At 48.2% G+C, this 21,181-nt stretch overlaps 4 long non-coding RNA genes across 9 annotated transcripts; all 4 read right to left on the reverse strand.

The window, feature by feature from the left end:
- Nucleotides 1-6,017: 6,017 nt before the first annotated feature.
- Nucleotides 6,018-6,857, reverse strand: LOC117195296. The gene is made up of 4 exons (XR_004475025.1): nt 6,792-6,857; nt 6,556-6,718; nt 6,179-6,469; nt 6,018-6,113 (listed from the first exon to the last, which is right to left on the reverse strand). It is a non-coding gene; the product is annotated as an uncharacterized LOC117195296 (long non-coding RNA).
- Nucleotides 6,858-11,573: 4,716 nt separating this feature from the next.
- LOC117195295 lies at nt 11,574-11,966 on the reverse strand. Its single transcript, XR_004475024.1, has 2 exons — nt 11,735-11,966; nt 11,574-11,669 (listed from the first exon to the last, which is right to left on the reverse strand). It is a non-coding gene; the product is annotated as an uncharacterized LOC117195295 (long non-coding RNA).
- A 343-nt stretch (nt 11,967-12,309) lies between these two features.
- LOC117195298 lies at nt 12,310-13,015 on the reverse strand. Of its 2 annotated transcripts, none has more exons than XR_004475032.1 (3): nt 12,881-13,015; nt 12,584-12,832; nt 12,310-12,511 (listed from the first exon to the last, which is right to left on the reverse strand). It is a non-coding gene; the product is annotated as an uncharacterized LOC117195298 (long non-coding RNA). The 2 variants fall into 2 exon arrangements; XR_004475031.1 differs by having other exon boundaries at nt 12,315-12,511; nt 12,600-12,832.
- Nucleotides 13,016-18,145: 5,130 nt separating this feature from the next.
- On the reverse strand, nt 18,146-19,750 carry LOC117195297. 5 transcript variants are annotated; one of them, XR_004475027.1, is made up of 5 exons: nt 19,736-19,750; nt 19,176-19,674; nt 18,697-19,083; nt 18,359-18,633; nt 18,146-18,310 (listed from the first exon to the last, which is right to left on the reverse strand). It is a non-coding gene; the product is annotated as an uncharacterized LOC117195297 (long non-coding RNA). The 5 variants fall into 5 exon arrangements; XR_004475030.1 differs by lacking the exon at nt 19,736-19,750 and having other exon boundaries at nt 19,176-19,441; nt 19,496-19,695; XR_004475028.1 differs by lacking the exon at nt 19,736-19,750 and having other exon boundaries at nt 18,697-18,767; nt 18,892-19,083; nt 19,176-19,692.
- Nucleotides 19,751-21,181: the final 1,431 nt, after the last annotated feature.

Consider the following 21,181-nt stretch of genomic DNA (forward strand, 5'->3'; position numbering starts at 1 on the left):
GTTGCCAGCTACCGTGGTTGTATCAAGTATAAGGAGTACTGCAATAAAAGGAGAAATGGGTTAGATCAGACCAACAAGATGCTAAGTAAACTTTCGATGCCTACCTTACCCGCCACTCAGGGTTTGCGGCGTCCCCGCCAGCCACCCGTCATGAATCAGCAGGGCTTTCCAGCACTGCAGCAGCCTAGCCGCCGGCGAGCGCGCTCAGGCGCAAGAGCTCCTGCTCCTCCAGTTCAATGAGCAGTTATGCCGATGCACTCCGCACAAGGCAGCCAGCGAGTCATTCTCAGCCTCTTCCAGGGAGGCAAGTATGGCAGTTCGGTGCCACCAGCAGCGACCACAATGGATTCCAGCCCGTGAGCAGTCAGAGTGTCCGTCCTAGCGATGAGCTCAGCCAGAAACTGGACTACTCATCGCTCTGCTGACACAGGAGCGGATCCAGCATGCGGCCGCTGCTGCTGAATCTACTCAAAACTGGAAGGAAAATGGATATATTAATTGCACAAATGACAAGTTAACGATTGTTTATACGCTAGCATTCAGGCGAATTCATTTGCCAGAAATGTTTAATACTAATGCTATACTCTACCCGCCACCAGCAATCTAAAGATTGTATTTTGGAACGCCTCGGGACTCCGAGGGAAGACAGCTGAACTTGCGGCATTTGCATGCAGACACGAAGTTGACGTTCTGATGGTCTCTGAGTCTCATTTTAAAAACTCAGAGACCTTCAGCGTCAATGGATACTGTACTTACGGTGCCAATCACCCATCTGGGACTGGTCGTGGGGGATCCCTGCTCTAATCAGAGCTGGAATCCTTCATATTGCCCTGCCAAACATAAAACAGGACCACATTCAGTGTGCATCCGCTACCCTGACCCTGCCTGATGGTGGCCGACTGTGGTCTCTTCCATTTACTGCCCCCCAATGCAGGAATGGTGAGGAGACTTCTTGGCATTGTTTGGTCAGTTGGGACCGAGATTCGTTGCTGCTGGCGATTGGAACGCGAAGAACTCGTGGTGGGGAAACGCAAGGGCGTGCAGAAGAGGCGGAAAGCTGCTCAGGGCCGTTCAGAAAGTAGCTGCAACATTCTGGCCACTGGATCTCCTACCACTACCCGTACAATACTCGGCATACACCATCGGCAATTGACTTCGCGGTCTACAAGGGCGTGAGGGACGAATTGCTGCATATCTCCCATCTAAACGACCTCTCTTCTGATCATCTCCCAATGGTGATTGAGTTGAGCATGTCTCCAGCGGAGGCGGTGACTAAGAGACGCCTCTTGCCCCAGGGGCTAGCATTTCGAGGTTCCAATCGTGGCTTGACTCGCACATCCATCTGAACCTGAGCTCAGGTCAGCAGAGGATGTTGATGACGCAGCTAGCATTCTTGAGAGGAACGTGTTAGAGGCAGCCGAACATGCCACAAGCAGTCTGAGGAGGCCCGTCCGACCTAGAGTCCAAGCTGAGTACCAGGTCAGCAATCGCATACGGCTGATGATTGCCACCAAGAGGCGCCTGAGGAACCAGCTGAAGCGGAACCATGACCCGGCAGTGCGACAGCTGTACAACATGCTTGCCAACAGGATACATAAGGAGCTAGAAGCGGGCAAAGCCAGACGCGCTGACGCTATCATTGGCTCAATCGATCCTACGATCGCTACAGCATGCAAAAGCTGTGGAGGTTGACCAATGGTTTGAAGCGGCAGCCAGCAGCCAATTTGCCTGTGAGGAAGTATTGTGCGGATGGAGAGGATAATGCTGACGATCCCTGGTGCAAGAGCACTGAGGAGAAGGCAGAGTCTTTTGCGTTGCATCTGGAGCAGCGATTCAAGCCTGTTTTGACCAGCGCGGCAGCCGACAGACGAGTCATCGAGGAGTCCCTTGAAGAGTTTGGATCCCCTGGGCCCAATTTGAGATTCAGGGCGATCACTCTTCCTGAGATTGAGGCACAGGTCAAGGTACTGAAGCTGAAAAAGGCCCCTGGAATGGACAGGATTGACAATCGGACCATAAAAGCTCTACCTAAGTCTGCTCTTCTATATTTCGCGCTCATATGCAACAGCTCCCTTAGGATTGGTTGTTTTCCTAACAGATGGAAGCACGCGGCTGTTAGCATGATCCCCAAGCCAGGAAAACCCGCCGATAAGTTGGCATCTTATCGTCCCATCAGCCTGCTTTCGGGCCTGTCCAAGCTGTTTGAGCGACTTCTTCTGACCAGGATGATGGAAGCTGATGGATTTGTTGAGGCTATTCCAAACCATCAGTTTGGCTTCAGACATGTGCACGCGGCTGAACACCAATTGGGGAGAGTTACGAAGTTCATCCTGTCCACCTATGAGAACAACCTGTACTGCTCTGCCATCTATATGGACATACAGGAGGCTTTCGATCGAGTCTGGCATGCGGGGTTGAAGGACAAGATGAAGCAGTTGTTACGCGCGCAGCAATATACAGAGTCTTGTCCCACTACTTGGATGATCGGTCTTTCTACGTTGAATGCACAGGCGGCGTCAAATCGGGAAATAAAATGATTGCAGCAGGCGTTCCACAGGGCAGCGTACTTGGGCCAGTATTATACAACCAGTACACATACGACATGCCTCTTCCTCGCGACAGTGGTATGCTCTTGGCCACTTATGCTGACGACACAGCAATTCTGGCCACTGGCATGAACCAGCTCATGGCTACCAACAAGCTCAACCGCTTCCTACAGAGCATCTCCAACTGGGCAAAGCAATGGGGCATCACCATCAATGCCTCCAAAACTGTGCATATAGTGCATACATTGCGCGCACATCAGCCAGTGGCTGAATTGCAGCCGCACATTGCTGATCAGCGGATTAGTAGCATCGCTGTGCATTCGTATTTGGGGGTCAAGCTGGACGCTAAGCTCCAGTTCCACCAACACATAACCAACGTCATCACAAAGGTCAGGGCAAGGGTCCAAAAACTGCGCTGGCTCCTAAACTCAAACAGCAAATTGAACCTCAACACAAAGGTAATGTTGTACAAGCAGATGATTGCACCTATCTGGCAGTACACATTGGCCGTATGGGGTCCATTAGCTAGCAGCGCGGAATTTGGACGGATTCAAGTTGAGCAGAACAAGACCCTTCGCCTTATTTGCAATGCTCCATGGTATGTGAGGAACGACACCATTCACAGGGACCTGGAAGTGGACACTGTTGAGGCAGTCTATGAGAGGGCATGCAAAAGGTACACGGAGCAAATGAGATCCCACCACAACATTGAGGCAGCCAAAGTGGTCAATGACCCTTATGTACCGCATAGAGTTACAAGACCCCGGTATTCCGAGTTTCTTGGAAAACACCTACCCAAGGAACTCGCGAAGCACGAATGGAACCGCATCGAGATGATCCCTAATCAGCGCCCGTACACGGAAGAGGACCAAATCAGCCACGACAGGAACCTTGATGACATGCGGAGGATGCTGATCAGGATGGATCGCCCAGTGTCGCCGCCATCAGAGTATAACTATTACACAGAGGTCATACTCCCAAGACGAAGATTACTGGAGCCTGCTCCATAGCCACAATAGACTTGACGATCAGCAGCAGAAGACAGCGATTAGAGCAATTGGGCCTGGCAATTGAAGCAGCTTTGAACGAGATATCCACTCATCAGACGCCTGACACACATTCGCGGCAGAGCGAGAACGGCCAAGTCAATGGAAGCGCGCACATACACACTAGCACAAATGCCCATGAAAGTCAACCACCGTCAGCAACAGGAACAAGAAGCACAGAAAACAACAACCAAAATGCTCAACAGCAGTGAAGACTTACCGCCAACAAATTCCCGTTCAGCCCCTAAGAAGGCAACAACCATGGCTGCCCCATTTGGACACAGAACACACAAACGCACGAAAGAAAAAACAAATATATGCGAGCGCGACGAATGCCCCGGACAAAGCAGACACCGAAATGGCCGTTACGGAATGATCACTCTGCTTAATATCTTCCTAAACCGATTAACTAACGACATAGAAATGGACAACTGCAAATTATTAAAAAGAGTAGAAGACTCATGCGAACGATTGCCAAAAACGCGTCCGAACAAGGCGCTGCTGTTCAAAGCTATGAGCGTTAGCATTTCTGCTGCGCAATTTCTGTCTCCTCCTTCTCCTATAGATCTCGAATTGCCGCCAGTGAACTCCCTGAGAGGAAGAGAGAAGCCAACAACAACTGGAAGGTGGTGGACTTCGGCCATTTCCACTGATGAGACAACGGACCGTTGCGCACATACAAGCGCACATACAAACACTCATCCACACAAACGCTCAACTCAATGCTGGCTGCCCCGGACCAGAGGGCGGAACAGTAACGAAAGAAGAAAGAAGACAAACCATAATAAGCAATAGCTCTGGCTGCCCGGACCAGTGGGCAGAGGAGAACAAAAACAAACAAAACAAATAGAATACAACACATAGAATAGATAACATATATATGTATACAATCTCCCTTTTCTGCCAATGAAGGCAACCAAAATGTTCCCCTTAATTATAATCTACTTTTAAATCTATCTATAGTATCAAGAGTATTATGCTTTAGCTCTACCCACTCCCTCTCCCCCCTCTGGCAAACGGACTGTTTACCAAAGTGGAGAGATTTTCCCAAAAATATGTTTGCGCCGGCAGCACTGCTGGCAATGGAGAATTCGCGCTGTAAAAAAAAAAAAGCATTGTATTTGCTGCCTACGGCTGCTAACAGCAGCTTGTAGACAGATATTTATATATTTATAAGATACAGCCTCAACATATTGTACCTAAAATGTTAGACTAAGTATTGGTATAAATAAAGTCCCCATAGCGTAACGTAACTCTGGCTCCCCTAACCTGCTGGATCAGGCCAAGGCTCGAGTTGGGTTACGTTACGTTATGTTAGTTACGTATCGCCACCGCTGCATACGACACACAAAAAAAAACGCACTCAGCAGATGAACGCCCTTAGCTCCCGTACACGAGAAGAAGCACCCTGCACGTCAAAGCAGGCCTTGAGTTACGCTGCTGTCGCCAGAGCGAGCCTCCCAGCGCAGCAGAAACTACAACAACAACGCAGGTCGAGGTCAAAGAGGAAGCTGACTCCAAGTACACGCTTGCAGGAGCAGCTCATAAAGCACCTCAGCCGAAAATCGCTCCAAGAGCGCAGGCCCGATTTAAGAGCGCAAATCGCCCGCAAGGCAGCAACAACAACAACAACAATAAGGCTGACCTCAGCAGCCTAAACGAGAAGCTAGACAAGCTTATCACTCTCCTACAAGTGCAGACGGATCGAAAGGAACGAGACAACTAATAACAAGACACAACCCCAACCGAGTCTTGAAGCTAGGCTCTCCATGATCGAGAAGACACTGTACCGAGTTATGGCACGACTCCGACCACTCACAAATGACAATGAGACCTCAAATGCATAGTAATTCCCCTTTAATCAAAATCGCTTTCTGGAATGCTGCTGGGCTTCCAAACAAACTCCCTGAACTTAACGCTTATTTGGCAGGCAACAGTATTGACATCCTACTGATATCGGAATCGCATTTAAAAGAAGACACAAACCTCGTGATAGATGGTTACCACGTCTACATGGCAAACCACCCGTCGAACCGGAGCAGAGGAGGAGCCGCGGTAATCATCAAGTGCAACATCCCGCACATTTCCCTCGCACCAACAAGAGAGGACTCCATCCAGATGTGCACCATAGCTGCAACAACAAAAAACCACAAACAATAAACATTGGTGCGATCTATTGTCCACCTGCACACGAATGGATTGATACACAATTTAAAACAGGTATTTGACTCTCTAGGTAGCAGATTTATCGTAGCTGGGGATTGGAACGCCAAAAGCCAGTGGTGGGGCAATGCAAGATCCTGTAGAAGAGGGGCTGCACTTCTGAAATGCATCCAGGAAAACGACCAAAACATACTGGCCACTGGATCCCCCACCCACTTCCCTTCAAATCGACGACATATGCCGTCTGCTATAGACTTTGCGGTTTATAAGGGTATTAGACACAATTTAATCCACATCGAAACATCATATGACTTAGGTTCAGATCACAACATGCAAATTATTAGACTCCTCCTGAGACCTGAATATGGAAAAAAGAAGATACTATTACCAAAAAATGCAAATATCAGAAGATTTCAAGCTCACCTAGAACAGCGAATCCATCTGGAGACTGAACTTCACAACGGCGACGACATAGATGATGCAGTGGCTATCCTTGAAAAGAACATTTACATTGCAGCTGAATTGGCTTCGCAAACCTCAAGTAACCAGCACACAGTGTACGGACCGCAAAGCTTCCATCTTGACTCGCAAACGCTGAAAGCGATCAAGATCAAAAGAATTCTCTGCAAAATCAACCAAAAAGATAGGTGCTCCAACCCCCTCATTGCACGCACTATCAATCAGCTGACTAACAGAATACGTAAACGGATCAAGCTGCAAAAAGACAAACAAATGAACAGACTGCTACACGACATTGACCCAACTGATAGGTACAGCATGCAGAAACTGTGGCGGCTTACCAACACAATCAAGAGACAGCCCATCCCAAATCTGCCAGTCAGAAGGCACGTTGCGGAAGGGCAGCAAGCTCCTGCTGAACCTTGGTGCAAAACTACGGAGGAAAAAGCTGAGGCCTTTGCGCAGCACCTGGAAGCACGTTTCACGCCAAAGATCACGGCAGACCTAGAAGACAGAGAAGAAATTAACGCAGTATTACAAGATAACGGTCCAGATGAAGCTGCTCAAATAATCAGACCTGTGACCATCCAGGAACTCAAATCGGAAATTAAGAAGCTCAAGACGAAAAAGGCACCCGTTTCGACAGTATCGACAATCGCGTCATTAAATCTCTGCCAACATCCGCCATCGAGTATCTGCTGTTGATATGCAACTCGGCTCTGCAGTTCGGCCACTTCCCAAAGTCCTGGAAATGCGCAAAAATCTCAATGTTAAGGAAGCCAGGAAAGCCGAGTGATAGGCTTGAGTCCTACAGACCCATCAGCCTGCTTACAGGCTTCTCCAAAATCCTTGAACGCCTCATCCTCAAACGACTTTTGAAGAAGAAAGCTTTGCCATGGCTATTCCAAACCATCAATTTGGCTTCAGAAGTCAGCACTCAGCGGAACAGCAAATCGGACGAGTCACGCAATTCATCCTCAGATCCTACGAAGCGCAGCGGCATTGCAGTGCTGTGTACATGGATATCCAGGAGGCCTTTGATAGAGTCTGGCATCAGGGTCTTCTCTGCAAAGTTAAAACGGTAGTACCTGACAATCTATACATTCTACTCACCAGCTATCTCTCAGACAGAAGCTTCAAAGTCGTCTGCTGCAACAACATCACCTCAAGCCTAAAGCACATAACCGCTGGAGTGCCGCAAGGAAGCGTACTTGGCCCAGTACTCTACAACCTTTACACTGCCGACATGCCGCAGCCACCAAGACACGCAAACTCAACCCAAATGCTAGCAACGTACGCTGATGACGCAGTATACCTCGTATCTGCCCCAAGTCCAAAACAAGCCAACGAAAATGTGGAGCGGCTCCTGGCTGATGCATTATCATGGTCTAAGAAATGGGGAATAACCATCAGTCTTGCAAAAACTGCTCATGTTCTACACACTCTCTCACCTGTGCAGCTACACACTCCAGCTCCAAGGTTAGCCGGGCAACTCCTGGCCAAAAAACCCGTCATGCCATACCTAGGAATACAGATGGATACGAAGCTCAATTTCAATAAGCACGTAGCGCTGTTGTCACTAAAACAAGGGCCCGGATCAAAAAGCTCGACTGGATCATCGGCAGAAACAGCAAACTCCCACTACCTCCAAAGGTCCTCCTCTATAAGCAGCTGATTGCCCCAATATGGCAGTATGCCATGCCAGTCTGGGGGCCACTGACTTCAAACATGCAAATGGCCAAGCTCCAGACGATCCAAAACAAAGCTCTCAGAGCAATGACAAATGCTCCCTGGTATGTGAGCAACAACGCACTGCATGCGGATCTCCAAGTAGCAACTGTGGAAGAAGTATATAACAGACTCTGCAGGAACTACTACACTCGGTTAATGCAGCACACAAAATTTACTTGCATGTGAGATCGCAACGCACCCATACATTCCAAGAAGGCTGGCCAGGCCAAGGTATGCCGCAATGATAGAAGAGCACAATCCAAACAGCAACAGAAGCCTGACAGCCATCCAATCAATATTGCTCCAAGTCAGACGCGAGAACTGGCTGCGAAATCCGTTTGCAACACACAATATGGAAATCAGCCGCAGTAGCGCTAATGCAGCTGCTACGCAGGCAAATGACGGCCCCAGCAGAGAACCTGATGATGGACGGCGGCAGCTCCAGAATCCAGATGATGGCGGCGGCTGAAAAGAAACTAAAAACCTTTCTATCTTCCACATACGAAGCACTTCACTACATTACTTCAGTTCACAGAAATTGGTAATCCACATCCAGAATGTCGATGCACTGGACCTCGGCCAGCTTCAGCCCTGTTGATGCTGTCCTGCAGTCCCAGTTTAGCGCTGACACTCGCAAGGATTCCACTTCGCAGCCGACGACGAGGCCAATAGGCGTAATGATGTTCTCCACGGCCGCATACTCCACCTGAAATAATTAAAACAATTTAAAAACAATGTAAACAAAGTAGCAATAAGATTAGTGTTACCCTAGCATCTAGACAAATTATCGATAGCTGTTAAAAAATACCAAATAAGCCAATACCGTAACAAATGTTACCCTGCCAATTTACAGCCACGTCTGCAACTACATGTAATGTAGATAAGCAGCCGGCGCGAAACTATTTGTAAAATATGCTAAAGAGTATAATAAAATAAAACGGTTCTCTCTTCATGTCGGCCTCCCTCCCCCCTGCTAATGCAGGTGGCGATGGGAATTGGTTCGACATGAAGAGAGACTACCAATTTAGTTCGCAAGACGAACAAGAACAAACAAAAAACGTGCTCCTAACCAAATTAAAATTAAAATCAAATTTACTATTAAAAATAGTACTTTTCCTACTGTTTTTTCGTGCATCTGCTGACCAATTATGGCAGATCGCGGGAATCGTAGGGGAAAGGCTAAAAAGCCGCCCCCCCCAATAATACGCGTGCACAAAGGCAAGTTGCCTGATGCAATAGAAATGAGGAGGTTCTGCGACCACTCATGGGAGTGGAAAAACTATGTTTTGACTACAAGACGACGGCATGGTCAGAATTGTATGCCCAACCAGAGAATCCTACAAAAGATACTAATGTGCGTTGATGATGACGAGCAAATGCCAGTGATCTCCTCCAGCGAGTCAGAGAGCGAGCATGTAAGTCTAAATACACACTTGCTCCCACCCGGAAAAAACCGCTGTTGAGGTTGAATTCAACAACCAAGGCAAAAGGCCTGCAACCCCGCAGTCCCTCAGTCAAATGCCCAAAACCAAGCTGCCAAAAAAGTAGTCAAGTCCCCACAAGCACAGCCACCTCAAAGTGCCATGGACTTGACTACTGACGAAGATATGACTGACGTAACAGCCAGTTGTTTAACCCGAGAAGACCTGGGCATACCAGCGAGAGTCCCACAGAGAGAGCGAGCGCCAGCAGCGGCCACACAAAATGCTGCGGCCCTCCAGTGGAGACTCCACACTCCACGACACGCGCTCCGCATCGCCCTGGGGCACCTGCAACTGAAAATCGGCCACCCAAGCCGCCACCAATTGTACTAACCAAAATCACCAATATTACCGCCACTCTTAAAGAATCTCGCAGCTAATCCAGCAGAAAAGTTCCACACAAGACAACTTCGGCAGGTGGACTACGCGTCATGTGCAGTGACGTGCAGTCTTTCAGGTACTGCAAAGACATTACAGGGACGAGGCCTGTACCACGCCATCCTATTCCTACCAGCTACAGTCTGAGAGAGGATACCGAATAGTCATTAGGGACTGCACCACACCACCGAAAGCGAATTCGTCACTGGACTACTGGCCAGCCACGGCCACACAGCACTTTCATACGGGGCATGACGAGGCGAGCTACCAATGAGCCCTCAACATGTTTGTAGTTCAACTTGAACCAAGGCCAAACAACGCTGAGGCGTTGAATATCACAAATATGGGCGGCCAACGAGTCAAAGTCGAGGTGCAGAGGAACACCGGCCAGTTGTCCAGTGCCACAGGTGTCAACGCATTGGGCACACCCACAATTACTGCAGAAATGACTTCGTGTGTGTTAGTGCGCGGGCAGCACTCCTCAATAGTTTGCCAAAAACCCTTGCAACAGCCGGCTAAATGCGCAAACTGTAGCGGCCCTCACCCAGCCAGCTACAGGGGCTGCACCGCTTTTAAAAGTGCAGCGCTGCGCAAGAAGCCGAGCGAACTTGCCCAAGCAAACAAGCTGCTACATGACCTGGGCATGCCTGCCTTCCAATGCCTAGAAACCGAAGCCAAAGCCGACGTCGTCGTCAGCCAAGCAAACCACGCACTCAGCAGATGAACGCCCTTAGCTCCCGTACACGAGAAGAAGCACCCTGCACGTCAAAGCAGGCCTTGAGTTACGCTGCTGTCGCCAGAGCGAGCCTCCCAGCGCAGCAGAAACTACAACAACAACGCAGGTCGAGGTCAAAGAGGAAGCTGACTCCAAGTACACGCTTGCAGGAGCAGCTCATAAAGCACCTCAGCCGAAATCGCTCCAAGAGCGCAGGCCGATTTAAGAGCGCAAATCGCCCGCAAGGCAGCAACAACAACAACAACAATAAGGCTGACCTCAGCAGCCTAAACGAGAAGCTAGACAAGCTTATCACTCTCCTACAAGTGCAGACGGATCGAAGGAACGAGACAACTAATAACAAGACACAACCCCAACCGAGTCTTGAAGCTAGGCTCTCCATGATCGAGAAGACACTGTACCGAGTTATGGCACGACTCCGACCACTCACAAATGACAATGAGACCTCAAATGCATAGTAATTCCCCTTTAATCAAAATCGCTTTCTGGAATGCTGCTGGGCTTCCAAACAAACTCCCTGAACTTAACGCTTATTTGGCAGGCAACAGTATTGACATCCTACTGATATCGGAATCGCATTTAAAAGAAGACACAAACCTCGTGATAGATGGTTACCACGTCTACATGGCAAACCACCCGTCGAACCGGAGCAGAGGAGGAGCCGCGGTAATCATCAAGTGCAACATCCCGCACATTTCCCTCGCACCAACAAGAGAGGACTCCATCCAGATGTGCACCATAGCTGCAACAACAAAAAACCATCAAACAATAAACATTGGTGCGATCTATTGTCCACCTGCACACGAATGGATTGATACACAATTTAAACAGGTATTTGACTCTCTAGGTAGCAGATTTATCGTAGCTGGGGATTGGAACGCCAAAAGCCAGTGGTGGGGCAATGCAAGATCCTGTAGAAGAGGGGCTGCACTTCTGAAATGCATCCAGGAAAACGACCAAAACATACTGGCCACTGGATCCCCACCACTTCCCTTCAAATCGACGACATATGCGTCTGCTATAGACTTTGCGGTTTATAAGGGTATTAGACACAATTTAATCCACATCGAAACATCATATGACTTAGGTTCAGATCACAACATGCAAATTATTAGACTCCTCCTGAGACCTGAATATGGAAAAAAGAAGATACTATTACCAAAAAATGCAAATATCAGAAGATTTCAAGCTCACCTAGAACAGCGAATCCATCTGGAGACTGAACTTCACAACGGCGACGACATAGATGATGCAGTGGCTATCCTTGAAAAGAACATTTACATTGCAGCTGAATTGGCTTCGCAAACCTCAAGTAACCAGCACACAGTGTACGGACCGCAAAGCTTCCATCTTGACTCGCAAACGCTGAAAGCGATCAAGATCAAAAGAATTCTCTGCAAAATCAACCAAAAAGATAGGTGCTCCAACCCCTCATTGCACGCACTATCAATCAGCTGACTAACAGAATACGTAAACGATCAAGCTGCAAAAAGACAACAAATGAACAGACTGCTACAACGACATTGACCCAACTGATAGGTACAGCATGCAGAAACTGTGGCGGCTTACCAACACAATCAAGAGACAGCCCATCCCAAATCTGCAGTCAGAAGGCACGTTGCGGAAGGCAGCAAGCTCCTGCTGAACCTTGGTGCAAAACTACGGAGGAAAAAGCTGAGGCCTTTGCGCAGCACCTGGAAGCACGTTTCACGCCAAAGATCACGGCAGACTAGAAGACAGAGAAGAAATTAACGCAGTATTACAAGATAACGGTCCAGATGAAGCTGCTCAAATAATCAGACCTGTGACCATCCAGGAACTCAAATCGGAAATTAAGAAGCTCAAGACGAAAAAGGCACCCGGTTTCGACAGTATCGACAATCGCGTCATTAAATCTCTGCCAACATCCGCCATCGAGTATCTGCTGTTGATATGCAACTCGGCTCTGCAGTTCGGCCACTTCCCAAAGTCCTGGAAATGCGCAAAAATCTCAATGTTTAAGGAAGCCAGGAAAGCCGAGTGATAGGCTTGAGTCCTACAGACCCATCAGCCTGCTTACAGGCTTCTCCAAAATCCTTGAACGCCTCATCCTCAAACGACTTTTTGAAGAAGAAAGCTTTGCCATGGCTATTCCAAACCATCAATTTGGCTTCAGAAGTCAGCACTCAGCGGAACAGCAAATCGGACGAGTCACGCAATTCATCTCAGATCCTACGAAGCGCAGCGGCATTGCAGTGCTGTGTACATGGATATCCAGGAGGCCTTTGATAGAGTCTGGCATCAGGGTCTTCTCTGCAAAGTTAAAACGGTAGTACCTGACAATCTATACATTCTACTCACCAGCTATCTCTCAGACAGAAGCTTCAAAGTCGTCTGCTGCAACAACATCACCTCAAGCCTAAAGCACATAACCGCTGGAGTGCCGCAAGGAAGCGTACTTGGCCCAGTACTCTACAACCTTTACACTGCCGACATGCGCAGCCACCAAGACACGCAAACTCAACCCAAATGCTAGCAACGTACGCTGATGACGCAGTATACTCGTATTGCCCCAAGTCCAAAACAAGCCAACGAAAAATGTGGAGCGGCTCCTGGCTGATGCATTATCATGGTCTAAGAAATGGGGAATAACCATCAGTCTTGCAAAAACTGCTCATGTTCTACACACTCTCTCACCTGTGCAGCTACACACTCCAGCTCCAAGGTTAGCCGGGCAATCCTGGCCAAAAAACCCGTCATGCCATACCTAGGAATACAGATGGATACGAAGCTCAATTTCAATAAGCACGTAGCGGCTGTTGTCACTAAAACAAGGGCCCGGATCAAAAAGCTCGACTGGATCATCGGCAGAAACAGCAAACTCCCACTACCTCCAAAGGTCCTCCTCTATAAGCAGCTGATTGCCCAATATGCAGTATGCCATGCCAGTCTGGGGCCACTGACTTCAAACATGCAAATGGCCAAGCTCCAGACGATCCAAACAAAGCTCTCAGAGCAATGACAAATGCTCCCTGGTATGTGAGCAACAACGCACTGCATGCGATCTCCAAGTAGCAACTGTGGAAGAAGTATATAACAGACTCTGCAGGAACTACTACACTCGGTTAATGCAGCACACAAATTTACTTGCATGTGAGATCGCAACGCACCCATACATTCCAAGAAGGCTGGCCAGGCCAAGGTATGCCGCAATGATAGAAGAGCACAATCCAAACAGCAACAGAAGCCTGACAGCCATCCAATCAATATTGCTCCAAGTCAGACGCGAGAACTGGCTGCGAAATCGTTTGCAACACACAATATGGAAATCAGCCGCAGTAGCGCTAATGCAGCTGCTACGCAGGCAAATGACGGCCCAGCAGAGAACCTGATGATGGACGGCGGCAGCTCCAGAATCAGATGATGGCGGCGGCTGAAAAGAAACTAAAAACCTTTCTATTCTTCCACGATACGAAGCCACTTCACCTTCACAGAAATTGGTAATCCACATCCAGAATGTCGATGCACTGGACCTCGGCCAGCTTCAGCCTGTTGATGCTGTCCTGCAGTCCCAGTTTAGCGCTGACACTCGCAAGGATTCCACTTCGCAGCCGACGACGAGGCCAATAGGCGTAATGATGTTCTCCACGGCCGCATACTCCACTGAAATAATTAAAACAATTTAAAACAATGTAAACAAAGTAGCAATAAGATTAGTGTTACCCTAGCATCTAGACAAATTATCGATAGCTGTTAAAAAATACCAAATAAGCCAATACGTAACAATGTTACCTGCCAATTTACAGCCACGTCTGCAACTACATTAATGTAGATAAGCAGCCGGCGCGAAACTATTTGTAAAATATGCTAAAGAGTATAATCAAATAAAAACGGTTCTCTCTTCATGTGGCTCCTCCCCCTGCTAATGCAGGTGGCGATGGGAATTGGTTCGACATGAAGAGAGACTACCAATTTAGTTCGCAAGACGAACAAGACAAAAGAACAAAAAACGTGCTCCTAACAAATTAAAATTAAAATCAATTTACTATTAAAATAGTACTTTTCCTACTGTTTTTTCGTGCATCTGCTGACCAATTATGGCAGATCGCGGGAATCGTAGGGAAAGGCTAAAAAGCGCCCCCCCAATAATACGCGTGCACAAAGGCAAGTTGCCTGATGCAATAGAAATGCAGGAGGTTCTGCGACACCTCATGGGAGTGGAAAACTATGTTCTTGACTACAAGACGACGGCATGGTCAGAATTGTATGCCAACAGAGAATCCTACAAAAGATACTAATGTGCGTTGATGATGACGAGCAAATGCCAGTGATCTCCTCCAGCGAGTCAGAGAGCGAGCATGTAAGTCTAAATACACACCTTGCCTCCCACCCGGGAAAACCGCTGTTGAGGTTGAATTCAACAACCAAGGCAAAGGCCTGCAACCCCGCAGTCCCTCAGTCAAATGCCCAAAACCAAGCTGCCAAAAAAGTAGTCAAGTCCCACAAGCACAGCCACCTCAAAGTGCATGGACTTGACTACTGACGAAGATATGACTGACGTAACAGCCAGTTGTTTAACCGAGAAGACTGGGCATACAGCGAGAGTCCCACAGAGAGAGCGAGCGCGAGCGGCCACAAAATGCTGCCGGCCCCTCCAGTGGAGACTCCACACTCCACGACACGCGCTCCGCATCGCCCCTGGGGGCACCTGCAAACTGAAACTCGGCACCCAAGCGCCACCAATTGTACTAACCAAAATACCAATATTACCGCCATCTTAAAGAATCTCGCAAGCTAATCCCAGCAGAAAAGTTCCACACAAGACAATTCGGCAGTGGACTACGCGTCATGTGCAGTGACGTGCAGTCTTTCAGGGTACTGCAAAGACATTACAGGGACGAGGCCTGTACCAACGCCATCCTATTCTACCAGCTACAGTCTGAGAGAGGATACCGAATAGTCATTAGGGACCTGCACCACACCACCGAAAGCGAATTCGTCACTGGACTACTGGCCAGCCACGGCACACAGCACTTTCATACGGGGCATGACGAGGCGAGCTACCAATGAGCCCTCAACATGTTTGTAGTTCAACTTGAACCAAGGCCAAACAACGCTGAGGCGTTGAATATCACAAATATGGGCGGCCAACGATCAAAGTCGAGGTGCAGAGGAACACGGCCCAGTTGTCCAGTGCCACAGGTGTCAACGCATTGGGCACACCCACAATTACTGCAGAAATGACTTCGTGTGTGTTAAGTGCGCGGGGCAGCACTCCTCAATAGTTTGCCAAAAACCTTGCAACAGCCGGCTAAATGCGCAAACTGTAGCGGCCCTCACCCAGCCAGCTACAGGGGCTGCACCGCTTTTAAAAGTGCAGCGCTGCGCAAGAAGCCGAGCGAACTTGCCCAAGCAAACAAGCTGCTACATGACCTGGGCATGCCTGCCTTCCAATGCTAGAAACCGAAGCCAAAGCCGACGTCGTCGTCAGCCAAGCAAACCACGCACTCAGCAGATGAACGCCCTTAGCTCCGTACACGAGAAGAAGCACCCTGCACGTCAAAGCAGGCCTTGAGTTACGCTGCTGTCGCCAGAGCGAGCCTCCCAGCGCAGCAGAAAACTACAACAACAACGCAGGTCGAGGTCAAGAGGAAGCTGACTCCAAGTACAACGCTTGCAGGAGCAGCTCATAAAGCACCTCAGCCGAATCGCTCCAAGAGCGCAGGCCGATTTTAAGAGCGCAAATCGCCCGCAAGGCAGCAACAACACAACAACAATAAGGCTGACCTCAGCAGCCTAAACGAGAAGCTAGACAAGCTTATCATCTCCTACAAGTGCAGACGGATCGAAGGAACGAGACAACTAATAAAGACACAACCAACGAGTCTTGAAGCTAGGCTCTCCATGATCGAGAAGACACTGTACCGAGTTATGGCACGACTCCGACCACTCCAAATGAAATGAGACTCAATGCATAGTAATTCCCTTTAATCAAAATCGCTTTCTGGAATGCTGCTGGCTTCCAAAAAAACTCCCTGAACTTAACGCTTATTTGGCAGGCAACAGTATTGACATCCTACTGATATCGGATCGCATTTAAAAGAAGACACAAACCTCGTGATAGATGGTTACCACGTCTACATGGCAAACACCCGTCGAACCGGAGCAGAGGAGGAGCCGCGGTAATCATCAAGTGCAACATCCCGCACATTTCCCTCGCACAACAAGAGAGGACTCCATCCAGATGTGCACCATAGCTGCAACACAAAAAAACAATCAAACAATAAACATTGGTGCGATCTATTGTCCACCTGCACACGATGGATTGATACACAATTTAAACAGGTATTTGACTCTCTAGGTAGCAGATTTATGTAGCTGGGGATTGGAACGCAAAAGCCAGTGGTGGGCAATGCAAGATCCTGTAGAAGAGGGGCTGCACTTCTGAAATGCATCCAGGAAAACGACCAAAACATACTGGCCACTGGATCCCCACCCACTTCCCTTCAAATCGACGACATATGCCGTCTGCTATAGACTTTGCGGTTTATAAGGGTATTAGACACAATTTAATCACATCGAAACATCATATGACTTAGGTTCAGATCACAACATGCAAATTATTAGACTCCTCTGAGACCTGAATATGGAAAAAAGAAGATACTATTACCAAAAAATGCAAATATCAGAAGATTTCAAGCTCACCTAGAACAGCGAATCCATCTGGAGACTGAACTTCACAACGGCGACGACATAGATGATGCAGTGGCTATCCTTGAAAAGAACATTTACATTGCAGCTGAATTGGCTTCGCAACCTCAAGTAACCAGCACACAGTGTACGGACGCAAAGCTTCCATCTGACTCGCAAACGCTGAAAGCGATCAAGATCAAAAGAATTCTCTGCAAAATCAACCAAAAAGATAGGTGCTCCAACCCTCATTGCACGCACTATCAATCAGCTGACTAACAGAATACGTAAACGGATCAAGCTGCAAAAAGACAAACAAATGAACAGACTGCTACACGACATTGACCCAACTGATAGGTACAGCATGCAGAAACTGTGGCGGCTTACCAACACAATCAAGAGACAGCCCATCCCAATCTGCCAGTCAGAAGCACGTTGCGGAAGGGCAGCAAGCTCCTGCTGAACCTTGGTGCAAAACTACGGAGGAAAAAGCTGAGGCTTTGCGCAGCACCTGGAAGCACGTTTTCACGCCAAGATCACGGCAGACCTAGAAGACAGAGAAGAATTAACGCAGTATTACAAGATAACGGTCCAGATGAAGCTGCTCAAATAATCAGACCTGTGACATCCAGGAACTCAAATCGGAAATTAAGAAGCTCAAGACGAAAAAGGCACCCGGTTTCGACAGTATCGACAATCGCGTCATTAAATTCTGCAACATCGCCATCGAGTATCTGCTGTTGATATGCAACTCGGCTCTGCAGTTCGGCCACTTCCCAAGTCTGGAAATGCGCAAAATCTCAATGTTAAGGAAGCCAGGAAGCCGAGTGATAGGCTTGAGTCCTACAGACCCATCAGCCTGCTTACAGGCTTCTTCCAAAATCCTTGAACGCCTCATCTCAAAACGACTTTTTGAAGAAGAAAGCTTTGCATGGCTATTCCAAACCATCAATTTGGCTTCAGAAGTCAGCACTCAGCGGAACAGCAAATCGGACGAGTCACGCAATTCATCCTCAGATCCTACGAAGCGCAGCGGCATTGCAGTGCTGTGTACATGGATATCCAGGAGGCCTTTGATAGAGTCTGGCATCAGGGTCTTCTCTGCAAAGTTAAAACGGTAGTACCTGACAATCTATACATTCTACTCACCAGCTATCTCTCAGACAGAAGCTTCAAAGTCGTCTGCTGCAACAACATCACCTCAAGCCTAAAGCACATAACCGCTGGAGTGCCGCAAGGAAGCGTACTTGGCCCAGTACTCTACAACCTTTACACTGCCGACATGCCGCAGCCACCAAGACACGCAAACTCAACCCAAATGCTAGCAACGTACGCTGATGACGCAGTATACCTCGTATCTGCCCCAAGTCCAAAACAAGCCAACGAAAATGTGGAGCGGCTCCTGGCTGATGCATTATCATGGTCTAAGAAATGGGGAATAACCATCAGTCTTGCAAAAACTGCTCATGTTCTACACACTCTCTCACCTGTGCAGCTACACACTCCAGCTCCAAGGTTAGCCGGGCAACTCCTGGCCAAAAAACCCGTCATGCCATACCTAGGAATACAGATGGATACGAAGCTCAATTTCAATAAGCACGTAGCGGCTGTTGTCACTAAAACAAGGGCCCGGATCAAAAAGCTCGACTGGATCATCGGCAGAAACAGCAAACTCCCACTACCTCCAAAGGTCCTCCTCTATAAGCAGCTGATTGCCCCAATATGGCAGTATGCCATGCCAGTCTGGGGGCCACTGACTTCAAACATGCAAATGGCCAAGCTCCAGACGATCCAAAACAAAGCTCTCAGAGCAATGACAAATGCTCCCTGGTATGTGAGCAACAACGCACTGCATGCGGATCTCCAAGTAGCAACTGTGGAAGAAGTATATAACAGACTCTGCAGGAACTACTACACTCGGTTAATGCAGCACACAAATTTACTTGCATGTGAGATCGCAACGCACCCATACATTCCAAGAAGGCTGGCCAGGCCAAGGTATGCCGCAATGATAGAAGAGCACAATCCAAACAGCAACAGAAGCCTGACAGCCATCCAATCAATATTGCTCCAAGTCAGACGCGAGAACTGGCTGCGAAATCCGTTTGCAACACACAATATGGAAATCAGCCGCAGTAGCGCTAATGCAGCTGCTACGCAGGCAAATGACGGCCCCAGCAGAGAACCTGATGATGGACGGCGGCAGCTCCAGAATCCAGATGATGGCGGCGGCTGAAAAGAAACTAAAAACCTTTCTATTCTTCCACAGATACGAAGCCACTTCACCTTCACAGAAATTGGTAATCCACATCCAGAATGTCGATGCACTGGACCTCGGCCAGCTTCAGCCCTGTTGATGCTGTCCTGCAGTCCCAGTTTAGCGCTGACACTCGCAAGGATTCCACTTCGCAGCCGACGACGAGGCCAATAGGCGTAATGATGTTCTCCACGGCCGCATACTCCACCTGAAATAATTAAAACAATTTAAAAACAATGTAAACAAAGTAGCAATAAGATTAGTGTTACCCTAGCATCTAGACAAATTATCGATAGCTGTTAAAAAATACCAAATAAGCCAATACCGTAACAAATGTTACCCTGCCAATTTACAGCCACGTCTGCAACTACATGTAATGTAGATAAGCAGCCGGCGCGAAACTATTTGTAAAATATGCTAAAGAGTATAATCAAATAAAACGGTTCTCTCTTCATGTCGGCCTCCCTCCCCCCTGCTAATGCAGGTGGCGATGGGAATTGGTTCGACATGAAGAGAGACTACCAATTTAGTTCGCAAGACGAACAAGAACAAACCGTACACGAGAAGAAGCACCTGCACGTCAAAGCAGGCCTTGAGTTACGCTGCTGTCGCCAGAGCGAGCCTCCCAGCGCAGCAGAAACTACAACAACAACGCAGGTCGAGGTCAAAGAGGAAGCTGACTCCAAGTACACGCTTGCAGGAGCAGCTCATAAAGCACCTCAGCCGAAATCGCTCCAAGAGCGCAGGCCGATTTAAGAGCGCAAATCGCCCGCAAGGCAGCAACAACAACAACAACAATAAGGCTGACCTCAGCAGCCTAAACGAGAAGCTAGACAAGCTTATCACTCTCCTACAAGTGCAGACGGATCGAAGGAACGAGACAACTAATAACAAGACACAACCCCAACCGAGTCTTGAAGCTAGGCTCTCCATGATCGAGAAGACACTGTACCGAGTTATGGCACGACTCCGACCACTCACAAATGACAATGAGACCTCAAATGCATAGTAATTCCCCTTTAATCAAAATCGCTTTCTGGAATGCTGCTGGGCTTCCAAACAAACTCCTGAACTTAACGCTTATTTGGCAGGCAACAGTATTGACATCCTACTGATATCGGAATCGCATTTAAAAGAAGACACAAACCTCGTGATAGATGGTTACCACGTCTACATGGCAAACCACCCGTCGAACCGGAGCAGAGGAGGAGCCGCGGTAATCATCAAGTGCACATCCCGCACATTTCCCTCGCACCAACAAGAGAGGACTCCATCCAGATGTGCACCATAGCTGCAACAACAAAAACCATCAAACAATAAACATTGGTGCGATCTATTGTCCACCTGCACACGAATGGATTGATACACAATTTAAACAGGTATTTGACTCTCTAGGTAGCAGATTTATCGTAGCTGGGATTGGAACGCCAAAAGCCAGTGGTGGGGCAATGCAAGATCCTGTAGAAGAGGGCTGCACTTCTGAAATGCATCCAGGAAAACGACCAAAACATACTGGCCACTGGATCCCCCACCCACTTCCCTTCAAATCGACGACATATGCCGTCTGCTATAGACTTTGCGGTTTATAAGGGTATTAGACACAATTTAATCCACATCGAAACATCATATGACTTAGGTTCAGATCAAACATGCAAATTATTAGACTCCTCCTGAGACCTGAATATGGAAAAAAGAAGATACTATTACCAAAAAAA

Source organism: Drosophila miranda, unplaced genomic scaffold (assembly GCF_003369915.1).
Source record: "Drosophila miranda strain MSH22 unplaced genomic scaffold, D.miranda_PacBio2.1 Contig_AX25_pilon, whole genome shotgun sequence".
Lineage (NCBI taxonomy): Eukaryota > Metazoa > Arthropoda > Insecta > Diptera > Drosophilidae > Drosophila > Drosophila miranda.